The following is a 14709-nucleotide window of genomic DNA, read 5'->3' as shown; positions in this document are numbered from 1 at the left end:
TTCAGCATCCATACTCATGTTCCAGGGGAAGCAGGGAACTGGCCTTCAGCATCTTGTCTCACACCAGAAGACAGAGCTGAATGAATGGTCCAGGGTAATAAATGCTCCGTCACACCTTGCTGCTTAAATATTTTATAACTTTTAAGCTCTATTAAAGGAAGTGATGTCAAGAGTATTTAGTGGAGATAGCTCCTGGCAATGGCTTTTTATTAAGAAAGATGACACTAATCATCTCTGATGATAAAGTGAGAGAAGATATTACCCTGCTCAAGATGGACTTATTATCTCCATCCCTGGAAAGGTTGGCTGTTGTTAGAAATGGTTGGGCCAAAGAGGGCAGGAGAATTGACAGGCGTGACTCAACGAAAATGTTCGTGTCTGGGTTTCCTCAGGGAGAGATGTTGATGCAGGGAATGAACTGTGACTAGCACAGTTTTTATTTTAGTAAATGCTAATCTTACTATGTCTGAAGAAGATCAACTACTCACAGAACAAATTGTATTCTATACCCTCCTTCACTATTTCATATGCTGGTTGAGGGCGAGAATATGTCTTCCCACCCCTTTGGTCTCCTTTCTGGGACCACATTCCATGCCTTGCATTTGGCCCATGTGGACTAACTTAGCCCCTAGAACAGGGAGGCACAGCACCCAGGGCCAATAAGACTTTTAGAGGTCCGTGAAAATGTCTTAATTTCTTTTAAAATTAGAAGAAAAATAATGAATTTTGGGTCAAAGAGTATGTTTTCATATATAATATGAATATATTCATCTTTGTAACAATGCAGTTGTTCAATATAATTTTTAGTGTTTTTTTTTTTTTTTTTTTATGGAGGAGCAAGCCCACAAAGATAGAACTGCTTGGGTCCTCACAGAAGTCACAATGCAGTCATAGGTGGGCACTCCATACAACCTTATTGATTAATTGAAAGATAATGTTTGAATGCTTCATTGTATTACTCTGAGGACTTGATTATGTTCATGCTGCCCTTCAAGAAATTTCCTGTAGCAGCAAAGAGCACTGCCGGTGAGCCAGGAGACCTGAGGATGAGACCTTTGTCATGTCTACTTTTATAACATTGGGAAAGTCACTTAGTCTCCTAGACTCTGTTTTCTCACCTCTAAAAAGAAGGCATTGAATTCAGTTCCTAGAATCTTTCTGGTTTAGAAATTCTATTATGTTAATCTAGAACAGATAGCAAGAGGCTGAATTCCTTCATGAAAAAATTTAGACAGACGGAAGAAGTAACATTTACATGTTATTTCGTGAGCTCAGAGTAGGTGATCAATAAACAGTTGTTGAATAAAGGACTTTGATGGTGCTGGATTCCTGCAAAAACGCGTGCTCACTCAATCTCTTAACCACAGGGTAGATGCTAAATCATCTAGGAAGAGAAAGGCAAGACAGTCAGGCCATGGATCCTCTGGTACTCCTTTCCCGACCTGTGATTCATTCTTGTTGAGAAAATTCACGCTCTTGTTTCCTAGCCAGGCTTAAAGATGTATGTAAACTGATAACCTCTTGGTGGGTTCAAAATTAATTTAAAACAGGATTGGCTGTCCAAGAGCCCATGGGTTGAGTTGGCCTCCAACAATGACAATATCCAAGGTAGAGGTGGTCACCTGCTCAGCTCACTCTTCCTTTGCCCACATAGTGCTGCAGGTCTGAGCCCCAGTGAGCTTTCTCCTACTGGAAGTTGTGGCCTAGGTAGAACTGATCCTCCAGCTTCTTTTTTCAGAACCCTGGAAGAAAGGCAGACATAGTGAGTGAGAGGAGCTCCCCCTGCCCCTAACAGGTCCCTAAACCAATTTTGCCACCCACTGAGAACATAAAAGATGATTGCTAATAGAAACTCAGATACCCTTTTGTCCAGATTCCTGAAAATTAATCATAACCCTAGCAACAGATGTGAGTTTTAAAATTATTATCATTATTAACTAGCACTGATGAGTGTGTGTAGGTGAGATGGACATAGACCATGCTAAGACCATAAAAATCCCAAGAGAAAACATCAACCAGGAAAGAGAGCTGATAAGCACCATTCCATTACAATATTGTTCTAATGTTGCCTTAGAAGAAAGTAACAGGATTAGAACTCTGGACCTTCTTCAGAAAATGTACTGCAAAGAGTCGTGACCCATGTGGACTCAGCCCCGAAGCATGCTGGGGCCTTAAAGGGGAGCAGATGGAGCAGTAAACCTGGAATGGGGTGACCTGGGACCAAAGAGAGATGCTAGGGCTTTTGTTTTTTAGGTAGGGTTGCCTGATCATTCAGCAAGTTTGAAGTTATACTCTCTCACTCTATGAAAGCCATCATTTGTGTGAGAGGAATTCTAGGACATGTATGAACTTGTGTAATGCACACAAATGGAGAAGAGATTGTATTCTCTCTATTTTTCACAGTGAGGGCAGAGCTGAGGCTCAGACCTCTGCATAGCCTTCACTCTGCTCACTTGTAAGAATGCCTATGATCTTGCCTTCTGGTTTGCTATTAGATCTATTTGACAAGAGCAGATAAAGATGGAGGTTGGTCTACTGGGGAGGGAGCTGCATAGTTCCAAATTCTATACTTTGATTGATTATGTAGAGATTCAGAAAATGTTGGAGGTAACTTTCTTCTCAATCTCAAGGATGTTTTACATGGAAAATGAATTATCTCCCTTTTTCAGAGCACACACGGGGGGAGCTCATAAATGATGTGTCTGTTTTTCTTTCATGGCTGTAATTCTTGTTTTTATGTTGAGCTTTTTTTTTAACACCTCTTAACATGGTATAATATTGAAAAGTGCTTTTTTGCTATCATCTGTTAACAGATATGTTTTTAATTATGTGATTGATCCTAAAAAATATAAAGCCAAATTGGATATTAATGACAAGAAGCTAAACCCTTTTATCCTCAAATGTAAAAATTGTCAAAAATTACTCTTCATCTCTGAGTCTTTGCATCTCTAAACTTCTGATTTTAAACATTTTGCTGTTTCTTTTAAAGTCCTGGTTACATAGGGTGGCATTCTGACTTCTGTGGTCGTGCTCAGTAATATTTTTCCTGTTTTCTACTTCATTATCTCCTGTTCTTATAAGATTCTTTACACAATGGGAAGTTCAGCTTTTCATCAGTGATATCTGTCTGACTCTGATCAAAGCAAAGGCCCTTGTTTACTGTTTGTGAGTATTATACAGATTTGCAGAGGGAGCAGAGTAATAGGAAGCAAGGCATACAATGTGATGGGACATGAAAACAGACCATGGTTTGAAACATTACAGCCTCAATAACAGCAGGAGGCATACTGGAAAGTTCTATTAGAAATGAGAATACCAAATGGATATGATACCTGAAAAAAATTGAAATATATAAATACTGTTTTCTTGCTATTGTCTGGTTCTCCATTGCTCCTTGATCTTTAGTGAATGCCAAGAGTGGGACTGGGGAGGAGCCAGAATTTGTTGATCAAGTGCCAGATTCTATGCCAGGGTTTAGTCTGTGTTCATGATTATGTCCAGTGCCAGTTTTTTTTTTTTAATTACCATTTCCCATAGTGAGAAACTGAGGTTCAGAGATATTAAGTAACTTTCTTAAAGTCACATGATTAAGAAGCAAAAGAACTATTTTTTTCAAGTCCAACTTATTCATAAACCTGTGCTCTTTCCCCAATCTCTCTTTGCTGCCTTCAGGAGAGAAATGGGCTGGCAAAATGTGTACATTCGTTTGATAATGAATGCATTGGCTCCCTGAATTATTATATTAATACTGCTGTAATTGTATTATAATTGCATATAGTATGTTATATACATTATATAAATAATTATTTTGTTGCTTATTATTATGTAAATAATTATTTTTTACTGGGTACTAATTTGAGGGCCAGAAGTCAATCAGGCATGGGTCCTATCACTAATGAAATGTCCGTAGCTGTAGGAACAATGTGATACTTACATACATAACCACAATTCAAGGCAGAATGTGTGTGTGCTCTGAGGTCAGAACATGGAAAGCTTCTACCTGGGAAGATCAGAAAAGGCTTCAAGGAGAACGTGACCTTTGAAATAGGCTTTGCAATATGGGTTGGATCTGAACTTGTGGAAATGAAGGAGAGGGCATTCCAAACAAAGAGAGTGGTCCGAGAAATAGAACATAAAACTATACTTTAGTGGGTATCTCAGCTCAGGCTGCTGTAACAAAATACCATCGCCTAGGTGGTTTAAACAACAGACATTTATTTCTTAAAATTCTGGAGGCTGGGAAGCCCAAGATCATGGTGCTAGCAAATTCTGATCTTGGTGAGACTCTTCCTGGCTTTATGCCTTCTTGTAGCTCATGTGCTCATATAGCATTTCCTCAATGCAAACATGCAGAGAGAGAGAGAAAGAGAGAGAGAGAGAGAGAGAACTCAGGTATCTCTTCCTCTTCTTCTAAGGGCACTAATCCTGTCATGAGAACAACACCCTCATGACCTAATCCAAACCTAATCACCTCCTGAAGGCCCTGCCTCCAAATACTATTGTACTGGGGGCTAACATTTTAACATATAAATTTCCAGAGGACACAAACATTGAATTTATAACAGTGGGTATCCACTAGGTACAAGGAATGTTGTGTATATCATTTCATTTAATTCTTTTAAGAACTCTATTGGATGGTATTGCTGTTTGTTCCACAAGCACTTAAGACACAAAATTTTCAGGCTGAACTCACTGCTTTTCTCTCCTTCTATCCTGTTCCTTCCCCCCCCCCCCCCGCCCCGTGTGTCTATCCAGGCAAGTGATATCACTCGCTACCCATTTCTGTTGCACGGCTTGACTTCTCCTCATAATTCTCGACTCCTCCCCCTCCACCCTTCAGCCTCATAGAGCCCTATTGATTCCACCCTCTAAACATGTCTGAAATCCACCCACTTTCCCACGCCCTGGCTGCCACTGTCCAGAGCAACCGCCCCCGCCATTCACCATTGCAACCACCTTCTACTAGTGGATCTTGTGGCTTCCGGTCTTGTCCTCCTACCCCATCCTCATTCAGTCCGTTCTCCACACAGCAGCCAGAGAGATCACTGCAGCATGCAGATTTGGTCACATTCTTCCCTTGATTAAAATTCTGTGACTACTTGTCATTTCCCTTTGAATAAAGGATTCTTGAACGACGCTTGAAGAGCCTTCATGATCTGGCCTCTGCTTCCTTCCTCAGCCTCATCTTGGACCATTCTCCTGTCCCACATCCATCCTTCAGTCACACCAGATTCTTTCAGTTCCCTGTTCTGCACCTCCCTTTTGACTGCCCCTCCCCACTCACTTGACCAGCACTGAGGTTGAGCCTGCATCTCCCATCTTTCCATTAGAACCCAGAGGGGATGAGCTCCTCAACAGCAAGGACCATGTCTGTTGTTCACCAGTAAATATATTTCAGTGAAAGTAACCTTTACCATGAGGTAAAGAAGGAAGACAAAGAGAGAAGGAAAGCAAATGGGCAAATTGATTTTTTAAACCTGTGGCTCAGAGGGCTTAGGTTACTTTCTCAAGGTCAAATAGCTGGTTAATGGTAGAGCTGGACATCTGAAAAAAATCGCTCTGTATCCGAATCTAATGCTTTCTCATAGCATCATGGTGTCTCTCATAGATGGGCGAGTGTGGGGCACACAATGACTCATTCTTCTGGATCATAGCATGCACATAGAAGGGAACTAGGAGACAAACTGGGATGAGAAGAATTTAATCATATTGAATATGGCCTGTGCCCTCAGTTAAGGAATTAGGATTTTATTCTGTAGGCAATGAGGAGTCATAGATGGGCACAGAAGTGACAGGAGCAGAGTAATTAGGTTCCTTCATATCTTCCAGAAGTGAAAGTGAGAGCAGAGGAACATAGAAGAATTGGGGATTTTTTACAAAGGTCTTCATCTATAAAATGATATGGCCTATGTCATATGGCTTTTGTGAAAATGCAAATAGGGAATGCGTGTAGAGTTGCTGTCTAGCCACACACCTCTTTATAAAGGTTATGGTGGGTTTTCCCCCTCTCAATGTTTGTTAGAGGGGTTGTTTAGCTCGGTAGCTACTTTTAGAGGACTCTGAGTGGGCCCTCTGAGGTGGTGCTGAGACCATAAACGAAGTTTTCAACTACTAGGAAGTTACAGACCTGTTCCAGGAGGCCAGAGAAACCATGGACGGGAGCCGCTGGAAATCGCCCACGTGACCAACTGGGGTGGGGCAGGACAGGTAGGAGGGACTGCGCTTGACAAAAGCTCCCCCACTCGGAGCTGCTGCCAAAAGATGTGGCCAGTGCCTCCTGTGAGGAAGAGCGGCCGAAAAGCAGCAACGGGAGCAGCATGGAACCTCGTGCAGGCAGAGCCAGACTGCCTGAAGGCCTCGGCCTATGCTGTCTCCCCAGCCTCATTTCCTGGGAAGGGAGAGGGGAGCTGGGCTAAGTACCTGCTCCCCACCAAGAGGGCAACTGGGAATAAGTGTTTTGCGGTCAACAGTAATAACTATTATTAGTATTATTACATTGACTAACGAGAGTAAAAGACACAATTCAAGGCCCAGAAAGTTTGTTTAGGAAAGGGCGGGCACCCGGAGGAAGGGCTGCCTATGGGAGCAGTTCCTTGGCCCAGAGAGTTGAGTGTTTTGCAGGTGGTCATCTGAGGAAGGCCCTCTGAAAGGACTGTTTGCATGTACTTCTCTTTGGACCCGCTCTTTGGAAAAAGGAACAGTGGGATGTTCAGGGTAGAAGTTATTCTAGAAGCTCTGGTGGTCTGAGTCAAGCCTTGGACTTGAAAGAAATACTCACAGGGTTTCTGTCTTGATTTTTATCGGCAGGAAGAACTGCATGCAAACTTAGAGAAAGCAGCTTTCAGGAACAGGAGAACTGCTTGCTCCTCTTGCATTCCCTAGCACAACAGTGTGTTCTGCAGATACTGGAACCCCCTAAACGGCTTTCCCTGTGACCAGGCTCTGGACTGTGGGTCTTCCTAGCACAGTAGTAAGTAGTGAGGTGGGAAGGACTGGAACACGAGTGAAATGTTCCTAGTTCTATTCCCCGCTCTGCTAAGAATAAACTGACACGAATGATGTCTGCAATCGACCGGCTTTCCAGATGGTACTCGGGATTTTTTCTAGCATTTGGCAGTGAATATGACTCATCATCTAGTCTAACAGGTCCTCTCAAGTAAAAGCTGAACATGTAATTATGACCAAAACGCTTTCACACAGTTCTTCAAAGAATTAAGCTTAAACACACTGTCAAGGAGATGTTGTCTATGGTGTCACAGGCAAGATTTCCGTATGCTACCTATGAAAAATAGATATAAATGGAGCTGATTAAAGATTACCCCATTAGAGAGTGTCCCAAACCAACACGGGCTTAAAATGATGGCGTCCTTCAGCCAAATTGAACTTCTTTGCAATAGGACAGAGAAAACTGCCCTTTAATTTGGATCTAGTTTAAATTATTTAATGAGTTCCCCTCTCTCAGTTAATTGGACATTAGGTTTAAGAATGAATAAAAGTGCTTCATGTGGCACATAATAGCTAAACAGTGTCTGTGGCAAGCAGCAAAACCAGCCGACATTCTTGAAGAGACGGATCAGCGGTCTGGTCTCAACCTCAGGCCTGGGAAAACCATTAACCAAACAACTTGAGTTTTATTTTTAATTTGATACACTGTGTTTAATGCAAAATGTATGGGCATTGCGAGAGGCGGTTTGCTCAATTGTGGGGAATGGCTGCAATCCCAGTGGGTTTATCTTGCAGGCTTGGGAGGCTGCTGTTATTTCCTGGTGGGTGTCTAAGGGAGTAGGCAGCAGAATGCAGAGAATCTGGGCACATGAAGCCTCATGAAGCTGCCCTTTATTAGATTAGAACAGGCTTCTTTATCCCTCAGGCAGGCTGTGAGTTGGGCTGTGTGTGAAGTGCCAAATCAGTCCTTGCCTGCTTTGTGACTATTGGGTCACAGCAGGAATTCAGGAGACAGGATTTAAAAGACCCCCTTTTGGAGCTGGTAAAGTTATGGAAATGCCACCCTGAGAAAGGGGGAGAGCATAGGTGTTCTGTGGAAAATCCGCCTCTTGATGCTCACAGGGCCACTTGCCACATTCTCTTCCCTCGCCCAACAAAAAGTTCTTGGGTGCCTACTATACTGTGTACCAAGCAAATGGCTAAGAAAAGGTCCCTGATCTGGAAAAAAACACTTTTGGTAGGGGTGATTCCCATCCAGATAATTAAGGCATAAAGTAAAAATTATCATGTTTCAGATGGGTAGAAAGTTCAGTGGGAACATGAAGGACAGTGCAACTAAATATTTGGGAACATTGGCTTAACTCATTGTAGCAAACGTACATTGCACGCCTGCAACGTGCCAGGCTCCGTGCTAGGAACCTGTGATGGGCAAGACAAGAGAAGTCTGTGCCCTCATGGAGTTTTCCATCTAGTGGGCCAGGAAGGATTTTGAGACATGAGTTAGGCCCATCAGGTAAAGAAGGAAGACAAAGAGAGAAGGAAAGCAAATGGGCAAAGTCACGAGGCTTGGAAAAGCAAGGAATGCTAAGATAATGACAAGAAAGTCTCTGTGTTGGGGGGAGGGCGGGGAGAGAGGGAGAAGGGGGAGGGCCAGGTAGGAGAGGGGAAAAAAAAGAGAGTGAACAGATAGAAAGCTATCTGTGAGGAAGTTTCAGGAAACAAGGCAAGAAAAATCAGGACGTTTGAGGCCATCTTTGAAGATTTTTGTACGCCTTGCCATTAGTTTGCTTTTTATACTGTAGGAACTAGAAGCCAATATAAGATTTAAGTGGGGGAAAACTTGGAGCATCTTCACATTCTAGAACAATTAGTCTAGCAGTCAGAGAGAAAGGAGGAAGGGTCTTACATAAGGTTGTTGCAACCAGTAGAGGGGAGCATCCAAGGAGGCAGTATTTAACCATTTGGATTGCCCCAGAAAGGCCAGGAAGGGCAGTGACTGAAAACAGGCCCCTGGATTTCGCACCAGAATGGTGCTCTGGTTGCAGCTGGGTGGATGGCCCTGGTTTAAAAAGTAATTTACCGGCAGGCGAGTAGAGGCTCTGATCATCCAGAGCATAGTTGCTTTTTCGTGGTGGTTGTTCTGTCCAGTGAGTGTGGCTTGCTTTGAAAGGAAGAAAACCCAAGCATGACAGGAGTCCTGATGGCCTCCAGTGACTCTGTTGGTCTCTGAGAGTTGTATTCACACGTACAGTTGTGTTGTATGAGGTGTGTTCTCTGACTGTGAGACCCAGGCCGACTCGGAGGCAGCCTTTGTTCAACTCAGGAGATTCTTTTCCCCAGGTTGCCAGCTCCCTTGAGCTTGCAGGGAGTGTCCTGGTTTTAGAGTTTCCAGCATGCCATTTGCAAATCATTCCTGTATCCCCAGTTACATTTTTCATCTTCTGAGGACAAACCCAGGAACACCCTCCCTGAATTCTCTCAGGGGGCAGGGAGGCATTGTGAAGTGCTGCACCAGGTCCCTGATAATCCACTGGGAAGTCTGCAAAGGTGGAGTTAGACCTCAGAACCCTATCCTACGGTTGCCAATTCTGTTTGCCCACCAAGTGATAGAGCCAGCCTGTTTTGCTGACATTGTGACCCAGCTAGCTCTTTGCTATAATCAATGTTTCCATTCTTTTCCAAAATAAACATGTTGATGGTCATTTGCAAACAGGGAAATGAAAATTTTCCATCCCTAGGTGCAGCGTATATATTTTTGGAAACAAAGAATTTAGCAAAGGAATTTAATCTAATCTCTGGTTACTTTTTAATTTGTCTGGGAGCATTAGACCTTAGAAGGCGATTTTTTTTTTCCTCTTTTAGATTCTGTTAAATTTTCCCCCACCCCACCCCCATCCCCCTCTGGCTTTGTTCAGAATTATCAAGCAGAATGGCTTGAAGAGAATAGGACCTTATTGTATCACATTTCGAGAATGAGCCATGAGGAAACAGGAGCCAAGCCTGGAAATGAAAACGTCCTTGTAAATGACCAACAGACGATAGGAGTTAAAATACACAACTGTTGTTGTGCCAGAAAATTGTCTGCCCTCCCTGAACAAACTGGGGAGTGCTGGTTTGCATTTATACCACGTTTTAAGAATAATAAATGCCATTCTCCCTACGCAAATGAAATGTAATTTCATAACTGCTTTGAAGATAACCCTCCCTTTTTGTATCCATAGAAATGAACAGCTTAATACCCCTGAAAGTCCCAGGTATCATACCTGTTTAATGTAAACAGGGTTTGTTTAGTCTGGGTGATTAATAATTTTATTTCAGAAAGAAATGACTGATGGAGAGTTGCACAGATGTCATGATCAAAGCTCACTTCTCGTTCCCCGGGGGTGTCAGAAGCAGCCAAGCTGTTTATGTATCCACTGGGCTAAATTCGTACCATTAGCACTTGAGTAAAGCTTAGATATTACTGTGCTCTCTGCTAAAGAAACCAATTATAGTATCTGCCGGACGGTATATTAAATGATGCCATTTAATTAAAGCCTAATTTCTCTCTGAATGTACAATATTTTAAATTATTGTTCATTATTTCATTCAATTACTGAAAATCTCTGTCCGTTTTTCAGTGCAGAAAAAAATTCGTTTGGCACCCTAACTGCTGGGAAGAATAATTGCCATTCTGTGTTGTGTTTGGTGCTCGGTGCCCAGTAACAGTCAATCCAGGACACACATCAGTTCGGGAGCTTTTTTAGTTTTCACATATTTCGGATTTGTTTCTCAAGCCTCTAGGCAGCAAAGAGCCCTATTCTGCGATTGCCAGTGGGTCCCTCTAAGGACTGCAGGATAATGGAGACCTCTAAAAAGAATATGTTTAGAGGAATAGAGCCATTAAAGAAATACAATTCCCATGCCAGGAGCAGAGCTATTCAACTGATAGGATAGCAGTTCATTTTGAATGAATATCTCATAGGGAAATGCAAGAATTAAAATGGACTCGACAGTGAACTCCAGAGATAACCTCTAATAGAAAAATTTGCTTGGTAGAAGGAGAGATGAGTTAAGAAGAGGTAACTATTTAAAGACAGGTAGGGGAGAGCCAAGAGGGAATGGACTTTCATTCCTTGTCGTTACGTAATTGAACTATGGAGCAGTGTTGCACGCGTTCGGGAGGGGACAGCAGTAGCCCCTAGCCAGCTATCAGTGCTATGCTGCTGCTGCAGCTTTATGACAACAGGGAACATCCTGTGCGGGTGTTCATCAGCTTACTGGGCTATCATTTAAATCCCAGGGGAGAAAAACAGCAGCAGTGTATCCTAGCTATTGTAGGAATATACTCCAGAGCCCAGACTGAGGGTGGGAAGGTTGGAACTCAACCCTAGGACCTAGCACCATGCCTTGGTCACAATAAGTCCTTTGTAGATCCTAATGTGTGAAATTAATGGTCCGAAACCAAGCTGATCTCTACACCTTTTGGTCAGTTCTTGGTAAGTGTGGCCTATTTGAGTTCAGAGTTTTTTTAAAGGTTTTATTTATTTTTTTGAAAGAGAGAGCGAAAGAGTGAGTGTGCACGAGTGGGGGAGGGGCAGAGGAAGAGGAAGAAGCAGGCTCTCCACTGAGCGGGGAGCCCTTCATGGGGCTTGATCGATCCCAGGACCCTGAGATCATGACCTGAGCCAAAGGCAGCTGCTTAACCGACCGAGCCACCCAGATGCCCCGAGTTCAGATTTTGACTTGAGGAATGGTGGTATTCAACCGTTTACAATGGCAGTTATAAAGATCACCAGAGCACAGTGCAGGTTTTCTCCACACACAGATCACGTGATCGTGGTCTGTTTGTTCAGCTTTTGGATTTTGTCCCCCAGTGTTACTTTTTTTTAAAGACTTTATTAAATTTTTTTTAATGGATGCAGGGGTATAAATTTATTTTTTAAAAATCAGTGTTACAGATGTATGACATAATTTCATGGATGGGAGTGGGGGAAAATTTACCCAAATAATTTAGGAAATGAGTAGAGACTATATGACTAAGAACTAAAGGAACTCTACAGAAGCACTCTACTGTAGTTAATAAAGTTGTTTCCCATGGGAGCGTAGGTTAACAATTCTGACACCACTATACATGTATACCAGGATTGAGCAAATAAACAAATAGATGATGGATAGTGGTAAAAAAAAGAAGAGATGAAATTTGAAAAAACAGAAGTAAGTATAACTTGAGCCCTTCCTTTGTGCTGTGCCAAATACAAAAGAGGAAACGTCTAGCTCTTTTTTTGCTTTTGTACTTGATCTTCCCTCTCTGCATGTACTGTTTCCTACTTATTAATTTGTACTCCTCCAAAAAAAAAAAAAAAGAAAGAAAGAAAAAGAAACCTATCACCCAAAAGCTTGGTTCTTGTAATGGAAATCAGGCTTTTAATAATATTACTTTAGCTGGAAGTTTATCAATCGATTTAGGTAGTAATGTATTTCTTGGTTTTCAGCTATAATTGCCCTCCCCATTAAAAAAAAAAAAAGGTTTTTTTTTTTAAAGATTTCATTTATTTATTTGACAGCGAGAGAGAGTGAGCACACAAGCAGGGGGAGCAGCAGAGGGAGAGGGAGAAGCAGGCTCTCCGCTGAACAGGGAGCCCAATGCGGGACTTGATCCCAGGACCCTGGGATCATGACCTGAGCCGAAGGCAGACACTTAACCAACTAAGCCACCCAGGCACCCAAAAAGCCTTTATTTTTTAGAGTTATTTTAGGTTCACAGCAAAATTGAGAGGAAGACACAGATATTTCCTGTATACCTCCTGCCCCTACATATGCATAGCCTCCCCCATTACCAGCATCCCTCACCAGATTGGTAATTTGTTACAAACTAATGAACCTACATGGACATCATAATCACCCAAAGTACACTACTTACTTGGGGTTCATTCATTCTTAGTGTTGTACATTCTATGTGTTTGGACACATTTATAATGACATGTATCCATCATTATAGTATTACACAGAATGTTTTCACTGCCCTAAAAATCTTCTGTGCTCTGCCTGTTCATCCTTTCCTCCGCCCCCCACCATAACCACTGATCTTTTTACTGTTTTCACAGTGTACCCTTTAATGAGAATGTCATATAGTTGGAATTATAAAGTATGTAGCTTTTTCGTATTGGCTTTCTTTCACTTAGTAATGTGCATTTAAGTTTCCTCCATGTCTTTTCATGGCTCTTTTTTTTTAGAACTGAATAATATTCCATTGTCCGGATGTACCACAGTTAATTTATCTACTCTGCATTTTTTTGAAGACAACTCTTGATTTCATATAATTGTCAACTATCTACATCTAGGGAATATATGCAATGTCCAAGGTATTGGGCTTATTATTGTGACTATAAAATGGTCCAGTATGACATCAAATTTAAAGGTGGGTTTTAAAGTCCCTCATTCATTCACTCATTTAGCAAACATTTACTGATCCCTAATGATAATCAGGATAGAAAGAGACCCTGCCCAGGAATACTCAAATTCAAATTCCCAGCCCACCTTTGCTGATTGATAGCATTGGGCAGATTACTTAACTCTCCTCACCTATAATGTGAGGTTAATAATACACCTTCATGGAATTACTATGAAAATTAAAAGAGTAATTTCAATATCTGCTATATAATAATATAATACTCAGTAAATAGTAAGTATATAATGAAGTTCCTTTTAAAAAATTTTTTTATTTAAATTCAATTAGCTAACATGTAGTAAGTACATCATTAGTTTCAGATGTAGTGTTCAATAATTTATCAGTTGCATATAACACCCAGTGCTCACGTAATGATGTTACTTTATAGACGTAGGTGTCTGTCATCTTCCAAGAAGTGTAGTTTGGCTCAGAGGCTGGACATATGTAAATATAGTAATAATGATTTATTAAAAGCGGTACTTACGAACCAGCAAGAGTTAATGCCAGCTTGTGTGGGACAGTGCAGCACACCTGAACCTCTGCATACACACATATACACGAACCTCATTTTTAAAATAAGAGTGTACTTCCTGTCGAGGGTGCTTCATAAATGAAGATGGTGGTAGGAGTGCTCTCTGCGGTGGCAGAGCACAGGATCAGGCCTGGAATCATTAGATGTCCTATCAGGTCGAGTTACTGATACAAAGCCAGTTATTTGCCATTGGCCTTTTAGAGATGTGTCCTTAGGCCCTGTTTGGATACTAGACCATTGCTCTTCAGCAGCAGGAGGTGTTTCTGTCCAAAAAACTTTTCTCTTGGTTTCAAATTCTAATGTGAGAAAGGACTGTCAAGTAGATACTCTGTCTTAATGATAAAGGGGATGGTGGACATTCATTGTCCTTCCTATGGATGGAAACAATGGATAGAACATGCATGTTGAGGATTTTAAGATAGAGAACTGAATAATAAAATATTCAGAAAGCTAAAATGTGGTTCAAAAATAAATTCAGTAGAAATTTGGCCAGGTGGGAGAATAAAGTCCTTTTCAAAGTTCTTACCCCAAGGCAGGGGTAGTAAGCAATGAGGAGTGTATGGGGTGGAAAATTATCAAACAATGTTCAGATAATATGAGAAGTATGTTAGGTACAAGTCATATTTACTATGATCTAACTGAATTAAAAATGGGGGTCAATACAGGCCTGGGCATGTCCGTGGAGATACTGAGGCACACTTGGGGCCAGGTAGCTAATGGTACAAAATCATTTCCAGGCAGTCATGTAACTGAGAACAATTGATCAGAAAGCTGCATCTTTTTTTTTTTTTTTTTAAAGATT

Source organism: Leptonychotes weddellii, chromosome 9 (assembly GCF_054177405.1).
Source record: "Leptonychotes weddellii isolate Sample4059 chromosome 9, ASM5417740v2, whole genome shotgun sequence".
Taxonomy (NCBI): domain Eukaryota; kingdom Metazoa; phylum Chordata; class Mammalia; order Carnivora; family Phocidae; genus Leptonychotes; species Leptonychotes weddellii.
This window is presented reverse-complemented; position numbering follows the sequence as displayed.